Source organism: Mandrillus leucophaeus, unplaced genomic scaffold, assembly GCF_000951045.1.
Source record: "Mandrillus leucophaeus isolate KB7577 unplaced genomic scaffold, Mleu.le_1.0 Scaffold219, whole genome shotgun sequence".
Lineage (NCBI taxonomy): Eukaryota > Metazoa > Chordata > Mammalia > Primates > Cercopithecidae > Mandrillus > Mandrillus leucophaeus.
The window spans coordinates 901,454-911,059 of NW_012102243.1; positions in this window are offsets into that span (position 1 = coordinate 901,454).

Sequence of the window (9,606 nt, forward strand, 5' to 3'; positions counted from 1 at the left end):
CCCCTCCTAGGGGATCCACCCCTACCCGTCCCTATCCCCTTCACCTCCTCTCCCTCTTAGCAGATCTACCCACTCCTTGTCCCTAGCCCCTTCCCCACCCCCTCCTGATGGATCCACTTCTTCCCCATCCCCAGTCCCTTCCCACTCCCTCCTCAGGGTTCTCCCTGCTGTGTCCTTACCTGCTTCCAGTCTACACTCCACAGGCAGCCAGGGTGATCCTCAGAAAACACAAGTGGATCCACCCTCCAGGGCCCTACTGCTCTCTCAGGGTAAAGGGCAAAGGCCTTCCAGGTCAGCACACCCACCAGGCCCTGAGCCCACGGCCTCCCTGCCCTCCCCTCCACCTGCTCCACTCTGGGTCTCAGACATTTGGTCCTCTGGCCCCAGGGCCCTTGCACTCTCTCTTTGCAGACTGGCAACGGCCCCCATGCCTTCACTGCTCACAGGTCCGGTCAAATACCGTCTTCTCCATCAGTTCAATTTTCCCTGGGTCACTGAGCTTCCCCAGGCCAACAAGTGACCCCTAATCCCAGCGTTTTCCCATCCTGAGCAGTGAGGCTGCATCATGTCCCTTCCTTGTCTTCCCTTCATCTGGGAAAAGGACATTTCACTCTGCAGCCCCACATACCCACAGTGTGCAAGTGGATAGCTTGAAGAGCTGATATAACAAGAAAACCTTTTCAACCACTATCGAGCTCTGGGCAAACACACCACGAGAAAGCTGAAGACACCCTCTTCCCCCCAAACCCCACCAAATAACAAACGGGGGGAAGAGGAAGACAAGGATGCTCCAGGGGCAACAAAGCAGGGTCTGACAGCATCCTCGCTCCTGAACGCAGCAGTCACCGGAAGGGAGGATGTTTCCAGGGCCAGCGTCGGAGAGGGGACCCCGACGGCGCAGGGCGGGACGGAGAGGGGACCCCGACGGCGCAGGGCGGGACGGAGAGGGGACCCCGACGGCGCAGGGCGGGATAGAGAAGCAGCAAGAACCTGCACGTCCTGATAAAGGGACTCAGAAAACAAGACTGGAAATGTACCCAGAAACAAATACCAGAACAAAAGCATCCCTGAAAAGGAGAGAAAACTGACCAGGTCCAAAAAGAGAGTAGGAGTCTTTATTTAAAAACACGCGAAAGGCTGGGAGTGGTGGCTCACACCTGTAACACTACTAGCACTTTGGGAGGCCGAGATGGACGGATCACAAGGTCAGGAGATCAAGACCATCCTGGCTAACACCGTGAAACCCCGTCTCTACTAAAAAAAAATACAAAAAAATTAGCTGGGCCTGGCCGCGGGCACCTGTAATCCCAGCTACTCGGGAGGTTGAGGCCAGAGAATGGCATGAACCAGGAAGGTGGAGCTTGCAGTGAGCCAAGATCGTGCCACTGCACTCCAGCCTGTGTGACAGAGTGAGACTCCGTCTTAAAAAAACAAAACAAAACAAAAAACACAGGTGAGAAACATCAGCAGCAAAGCCCGAACACTGAAAACCAGAATTCCCAAGGTGCCAGGCAGAACTCAGGTGACATAGCAGAGCCCAGGACTCAGAAAGGAAAGACCACGGTGACCCACAGTGTGTCCACACAGCACAGAACCAAGGGCTGAAAACGGAGGCAGGGAAAGGTGGAACAGTGTTTCTGTTACAAACTGACAAAACACAAGTAATAGAATGTATTAAATCAGCAGGTGGGGCCCGGAGCTGAGAGGCTGCCTAAGAATCCTGATACCTTCCAAAGCAGAGCATTCCTAAATGTGTTCTAAAATTAAGATGCATTCTTAAACTCTACATTCTTCAAGTTGAGAAAAGTTTTCTCATCCTTAGAGGAATTGTAGAAATTTATCTCTTGCACCAATAAATACTTATCTCAAATTCAGAAGTTCCTTGAGTTTCACTTCAGTGTCTGTTTCTCCTGACAATCTGAGCAGGATTAAATTTAACTGGTGAAGCACAGCCTGTCCTCCTTGCTGGAGCTCTGCAGACTAGGACGTTCATCCCACGTGGACAAGGGTTCTTTCTGGGCAGTGGGAGCTGGAGTGATCTGTACTTTTCTATAGTGCATATTCTTAAGGGAAGGGGGAACAGACCGTATAAAATGATTCCATTTTAGTGGGAAATACTAAAACAACTGAGCTGATCCTTAGTCTGTTTGCTGCACAGCCCCTAACAGAGAACACCTGCAGGAGAGACCAAGCAGACAGAGGCAGCCTGGCCCGCAGCCACCCCCAGAAGGCCCAACTCTTCCCATTTGTTGCTTTGGAATGCAGAGACGTCAGCAGGAGAGATTGAGGCATTTCACGGGGCTGAGGGAAGAGGCAATAATTGACAAGGAATACTAGGACTAGTTAAATATTTACTTTTAAAATGCTATATTAGATCCTTTCTTTATTCCACAAAGAAATTAAACTCCAGATGGATTCAGGAGATGAACATAAGACTTGAAACCACAAAGGAATCAGGAGAGAAAATAAGCAAATAGCTGCCGTCGTGGGAGAAAAAGAGCTTTTCTAGACACAAAAGGAAAGAAAGGACCTCTGAGAGAGAAGGTGCCTGTAGATTACCCCCCCCCCCCAGTGAACACACTCAATACTGGATGACAGAAAGCTTTCCCTCTAAGAGTAGGAACGAGACCAGGATGCCCGCGCTCATCACTGCCATTCAACACTGCACTGGGAGGCCTAGCCTGGCCGATTAGGCAAGAAAATGAAAGAAAAGGTACCCGAATGGGAACAGAAGAAGTAAAATTATCTCTGTTCACAGACTACATGCTCTTATGCATACAAAACCCTAAAAATTCCACCAAAAAATTGATAGAAATAAGGCCAGGCGTGGTGGCTCACACCTGCAATCCCAGCACTTTGGGAGGCCAAGGCAGGTGGATCACCTGAGGTTAGGAGTTCAAGATCAGCCTGGGCAACATGACAAAACCCAGTCTCTACTAAAAATGCAAAAAATTAGCCAGGTGTGGTGGTGCACGCCTGTGGTCCCAGCTACTTGGGAGGCTGAGGAGTAGAATCGCCTGAATCCGGAGGCAGAGGTTGCAGTGAGCCGAGATCGTGCCACTGCACTCCAGTGTGGGTGACAGAGTGAGACTCCATCACAAAAATTCAGCAATTCAGCAACGTGGCAGGATATAAGATCAACACACAAACAACAGTGGTGTTTCTATACACTAACAATGAACAATCTGAAAAGAAATTTTTTAAAAATTGCATTTATGACAGCATCATAAAGAATAAAAAACTTAGAAATAAGCTTAACCAAGGAGGCAAAAGACTTGAACACTGAAAGCCACAAAATGTTGATGAAAGAAATTCAGACATCTGTTCCATGTTCACAAACTGGAAGAGTTAATGTCATTAAGATGCTGATGCTGCCCAAAGGATCTGCAGATTCGATTCCGTTTATATAAAAATCCCAATGACTATTTTTTGTGCAGAAATAGAAAAATTCAAGCTAAAATTCATATGGAATCGCACGGGACCCTGAATAGCCAAAAATAGTCTTGAAAAAGAACAAATTGGAGACCTCACACTTCCTTATATGGAACTTACTACAACCTACAGTAAGCAGCCAAAACAGTGTGGTCCTGGCACAAGACAGACATGTGGACCAACGGAATGGAATAAAGAGCCTTGTATATATGGTCAAATGATTTTTGACAGTGGTGCCAAGACCATTCACTGGGTAAAAGAACAGTCCTTTCAACAAATGAGGCTGGGAAAACTGGATAACCGCATGCAAAAGAATGAAGCTGGTTTCTTACCTTACACCATATATAAAAATTAACTCAAAATGAATCAAAAATCTAAAACTATAAAATTCTTTTTTTTTTTTTTTTTTTTTTTTTTTTTGAGACGGAGTCTCGCTCTGTCACCCAGGCTGGAGTGCAGTGGCCGGATCTCAGCTCACTGCAAGCTCCGCCTCCCGGGTTTGCACCATTCTCCTGCCTCAGCCTCCTGAGTAGCTGGGACTACAGGCGCCCGCCACCTCGCCCGGCTATTTTTTTGTATTTTTTTAGTAGAGACAGGGTTTCACTGTGTTAGCCAGGATGGTCTCGATCTCCTGACCTCGTGATCCGCCCGTCTCGGCCTCCCAAAGTGCTGGGATTACAGGCTTGAGCCACCGTGCCCAGCCAAAACTATAAAATTCTTAGAAAAAAACACAGGTGAGAAACTGTGACATTGGATTTGACGATGACTTCTTAAATGCAATATCAAAAGCACAGGCAACAAAAGAAAAAATAGACAAGCTGGACATCAAACTTAACAACTTTTGTGCATCAAAAGCCACTATCAATAGGATGAAAGACAAACCAGAGGATGGAAGAGAACATCTGCACGTCACGTGTCTGATAACGGGTTAATATTCAGAACATATTTTTAAACCTCCCACAACTCAACAACAAAATGACATACAACCCCATTAAGATGGGAAAAGGACTTGAACAGACAGTTTTCTAAAGGAGACATATGAAACAGTCAACAAGTACATGAAAGGATGTTCATTATCACTAATCATTAAGGAAATGCAAATGAAAACCATAATGAAACACCATTTCACACCCATCAGGATGGATATTACACAAAATAAAACATTAAAATCAAAAAGAGAAAATAACAAGTGTTGGGATGAGGTGGAGAAATGGGACTCCTTGTGCACTGCTGGTGGGAATGTAACATGGTGCCATCACTATGAAGAAAAATGGCACCTTCTCCGAAAATTAAACAGAATTACTATACAGTCAAGCAATTCCACTGCTGGCTATATTCCCCATGTGGTTTGGCTGTGTCCCCACCTAAATCTCAACTTGAATTTTATCTCCCAGAATTCCCATGTGTTGTGGGAGGTACCCAGGGGGAAGTAATTGAATCATGGGAGCCAGTCTTTCCCATGCTATTCTTGTGATAGTGAATAAGTCTCACGAGATCTGATGGGTTCATCAGGGGTTTCTGCTTTTGCTTCCTTCTCATTTTCTCTTGCCGCTGCCATATTTAAGAAGTGACTTTCGTCTCCTGCCATGATTCCGGGGCCTCCCCAGCCATGTGGAACTGTAACTCCAATTAAACTCTTTTTCTTCCCAGTCTCGGGTATGTCTTTGTTGGTAGTGTGAAAACAAGCTAATACAGTAAACTGGTACTAGGAGTGGGGTGTTGCTGAAAAGATACCCAAAAATGTGGACAAGACTTTGGAACTGGGTAACAGGCAGAGGTTGGAACAGTTTGAAGGGATGAGAAGACAGGAAAATGTGGGAAAGTTTGAAACTTCCTAGAGACCTGTCGAATGGTGTTGCCCAAAATGCCAATAGCAATATGGACAGTAAAATCCAGGCTGAGGTGGTCTCAGGTGGAGATGAGGAACTTGTTGGGAACTGGAGTGAAGGTGACTCTTGTTATGCTTTAGTGAAGAGACTGGCAGCATTTTGCCCCTGCCTAGAGATGTGTGGAACTTTGAACTTGAGAGATGATTTAGGGTATCTGGTGGAAGGAATTTCTAAACAGCAAAACATTCAAGAGGTTACTTGAGTACTGTTAAAGGAGTTCAGTTTTATAAGGGAAGCAGAGCATAAAAGCGTGGAAATTTTGCAGCCTGAATATGTGATAGAAAAGAAAAACCCACTTTCTGGGGAGAAACTCAAGTCAGCTGCAGAAATTTGGCAAGGAGCCTGGTGTTAATCCCCAAGATCATGGGGAAAATGTCTCCAGGCCACGTCAGAGACCTTCCTGGCAGCACCTCCCATCACAGGCCCAGAGGCCCAGGAAGAAAAACTGGTTTCATAGGCCAGGCCAAGGGTCCCCATGATATGTGCAGCCTAGGGACTTGGTGACCTGTATCCCAGCCACTCCAGCCATGGCTAAAAGGGGCCAACATACAGCTCGGGCTATGGCTTTAGAGGGTGGAAGCCCCAAGCCTTGGCAGCTTCCAGTGGTGTTGAGCCTTCAGGTGCATAGAAGTCAAGAACTGAGGTTTGGGAGTCTCCACCCAGATTTCAGAAGATGTATGAAAATGCATAGTGTCTAGGCAAAAGTCTGCTGCAGGGGTGGGGCCCTCATGGAGAACCTCTGCTAGGGCAGTGCAGAAGGGAAATGTGGGGTCAGAGTCCCCACACAGAGTCTCTACTGGGGCACAGCCTAGTGTAGGTGTGAGAAGAGGGCCACCATCCTCCAGACCCCAGAATGGTAGATCCACCAAAAGCTTGCACTGTGTGCCTGGAAAGGCTGCAGACACTCAGCGCCAGCCCATGAAAGCAGCTGGGAGAGAGGCTGCACCATGCAGAACCGCAGGGGCAGAGCTGCCCAAGATCGTGGGAGCCCACCTCTTGCATCAGTGTGACCTAGATATGAGACCTGGAGTCAAAGGACATCATTTTGGAGCTTTAACATGTGACTGCCCTGCTGGATTCTGGACTTGCATGGGCCCTGTAACCCCTCTGTTTTGGCCAATTTCTCCCATTTGGAACGGCTGTATTTACCCAATAGCTGTACCCCCACTGTATCTAGGAAGTAACTAGCTTGCTTTTGATTTTACAAGCTCATACATGGAAGGGACTTGCCTTGTCTCAGATAAGACTTTGGACTGTGGACTTTTGGGTTAATGCTGCAATGAATTAAGACTTTGGGAGGCTGTTGGGAAGGCATAACTGGTTTTGAAATGTGAGGACATGAGGTTTGGAGGGGCCGGGGTGGAATGATATGGTTTGGCTGTGTCCTCACCCAAATCTCACTTGAATTGTATCTCCCAGAATTCCCACCTGTTGTGGGAAGAACCCAGGGGGAGGTAATTGAATCACAGGGGCTAGTCTTTCCTGTACCATTCCCATGATAGTGAATAAGTCTCAAGAGATCTGATAGGCTTATCAGAGGTTTCCGCTTTTGCTTTTCTCTCATTTTCTCTTGCTGCCACCATTGAAGAAGTGTCTTTTGCCTCCTGCCATGATTCTGAGGCCTCCCCAGCCATGTGGAACTATAAGTCTAATTAAGCCTTTTTCTTCCCAGTCTCAGGTATGTCTTTATCAGCAGCATGAAAACGAACTAATACAATTCCCTAAAGAACTGAAAGCAGGAACTTAAACAGATATCTGTATACCCACAATCAGCCAAAAGGTAGAAGAAACCCAAGTGTCCCTCCATGGATAAAGTGACAAAATGTGGTCTATCCACATAATTCAACCTTAAAAAGGAAGGGTATTCTGACTATGCAACAACCTTGAGAACATTATGCTAAGGAAAATAAGCCAAACACAAAAAGACAAAGATTGTATGATCCCACTCATGTGAGGTATCTGGAGTCATCAGATTCATGGAGACAGAAAGTAAAATGTTGGTGACAAAGGAGCTAGGGGTGGACGGGGATTCAGTGTTTAACGAGAACAGAGCTGCAGTTTTACAAGATAAAAAGAGATCTGGAGATGGATGGCAGTGATGGTTACGCAACATTATGAATGCATTTCATGCCACTGAACTGCACCCTTAAACATGGTTAAGATGGAAAATGTTATACCTATTTTACCACATTAAAAAGGCGGGGGTAATCTCCATAGCCACAGCGCCACTCAAGCAGCCGAGGCACACGCTGGGGCTCCACATGTCTGAGAGCTGCATTTTACTCACCTCATATAAAATGAAAAAAAGAGAAAGGCCTGACCCTAGCAGTAGGAAGGGTCCCAGACGCCCAACCCAAGCAAAACCGAAACAGAAACTGCAACTGAAATTAAAACAGACAGTAAATCTGAGACCTGCCCAAAAGGCCCAGAGTCACTACGCATACCACAACCCCACAGCACACACCAAAGACCCAGAGCCACTACGCGTACCACAGCCCCACAGCACCAGAGCCACTACGCGTACCACAGCCCCACAGCACGCACCAAAGACCCAGAGCCACTACGCGTACCACAGCCCCACAGCACACACCAAAGACCCAGAGCCACTACGCGTACCACAGCCCCACAGCACGCACCAAAGACCCAGAGTCACTACGCGTACCACAGCCCCACAGCACGCACCAAAGACCCAGAGCCACTACGCGTACCACAGCCCCACAGCATAGACCAAAGACCCAGAGCCACTACGCGTACCACAGCCCCACAGCACACACCAAAGTCACTACGCGTACCACAGCCCCACAGCACACACCAAAGTCACTACGCGTACCACAGCCCCACAGCACGCACCAAAGGACAAAACACTGGAAACAGGAACGAGCAGACACACGCAATGCACAGAGACGTTAATACAGTTTTTACAAATGCTCTGCATATAAAAATATCTCCATCCAACATGTAACACTATTGTTCAACTTGCCTAATGCGTTCCTGAAGACGTGTAAGACATTATGTAACTTCTTAAAATTCACAACTGAAATGACAATATCCTAATCTCTGACTCAAATTTTATCCCACTGAATGTAAGGACTTTCACAACAAATCACAATATCCTCAGGGAAGAAAATCTGGGTATAGAAACTTCCCACCACCTGCAGGACCAGGGGAGACGCCTGAGTCCTTGTGCATGAGCTGACAGACAACATCCAGACCCCCCAACACATCTCCTGAGACTCTGAGAGAAGAGGGAGAGGACAGTAGCAGAAACACTGAGAAGAACAGAAAAGGTTCTGTCACTTAGGGCTTCAAATTGCTAGAAAATAAACCCTCGGCCACGAAAACACCCGCAAGTGCACGTGCATACACACACACCTACATGCACACACACACGCACACACACGCACACACACGCACACACACACAGGAGCCTGCACACAAACACATGTGTATGCACACACACATGCACACACACGCACTGCACACACACTTGAGCGTCCTCTTCTGCAAGATCAAAGACAAAAATGAAATTTTTAATGCACATGTGCCAGAAGGTTTTATAAAATTAGACCCTGCCTACCAGGACACCCTTTAATTGAGGGCCATTAATCCTGCCCAAACTGGTCTTTGCGGGGCCCTGCCACCACACCACGTCCATGTGGCTGTCCCACTGGGTGATGGGCACAAACCAGAGAGACTGGACCCTTTCCCAGGAGCAGCTCTGGCCTTGGAGGTACAGCCCATGTTTGGTTAATGTAGTTATTTTTAAAACCACTGAAGTGAGAATAAAAGATAAACAAACTAGGTCTTAAAGAAATGCTCAAATTTCAGCTCACAAGCCAAGCAGCTCTGCGTGTGTTCAGCCACCATATGAAATAAAGCACACGCCTTCTTTTTCTCTTAAACACCCAAAAATTCTTCTCTTGGTATCAAAGAATAATACAAAAACCATCAAAATATGGGAAATGTTAAAAAAAAAAAAAAACTCATTCCTTTTAAATGTGGAACTCTATATCTGGGAGTCAGTCCTAAAAAAAGTAATTCTAAACAGCAAAAATGCTCTGTCAACAAAGAAGTTCATAATAGCAGCATTTATAAGAGAATTACAATTAGAATTCTGCAGAAGAATATTACAGAAGACTCCTCAATAAAGAAAGTTACACAGGGCGTCCACGGAAGGAATGGAGAGGGAAGCACCAAAAACAAATTTATTGGATGATAAAACATGATGTGGAGATAGACAGGATGCCAGTGACAAACACCACAATGTGGGTAAGAAAGGCAGTGA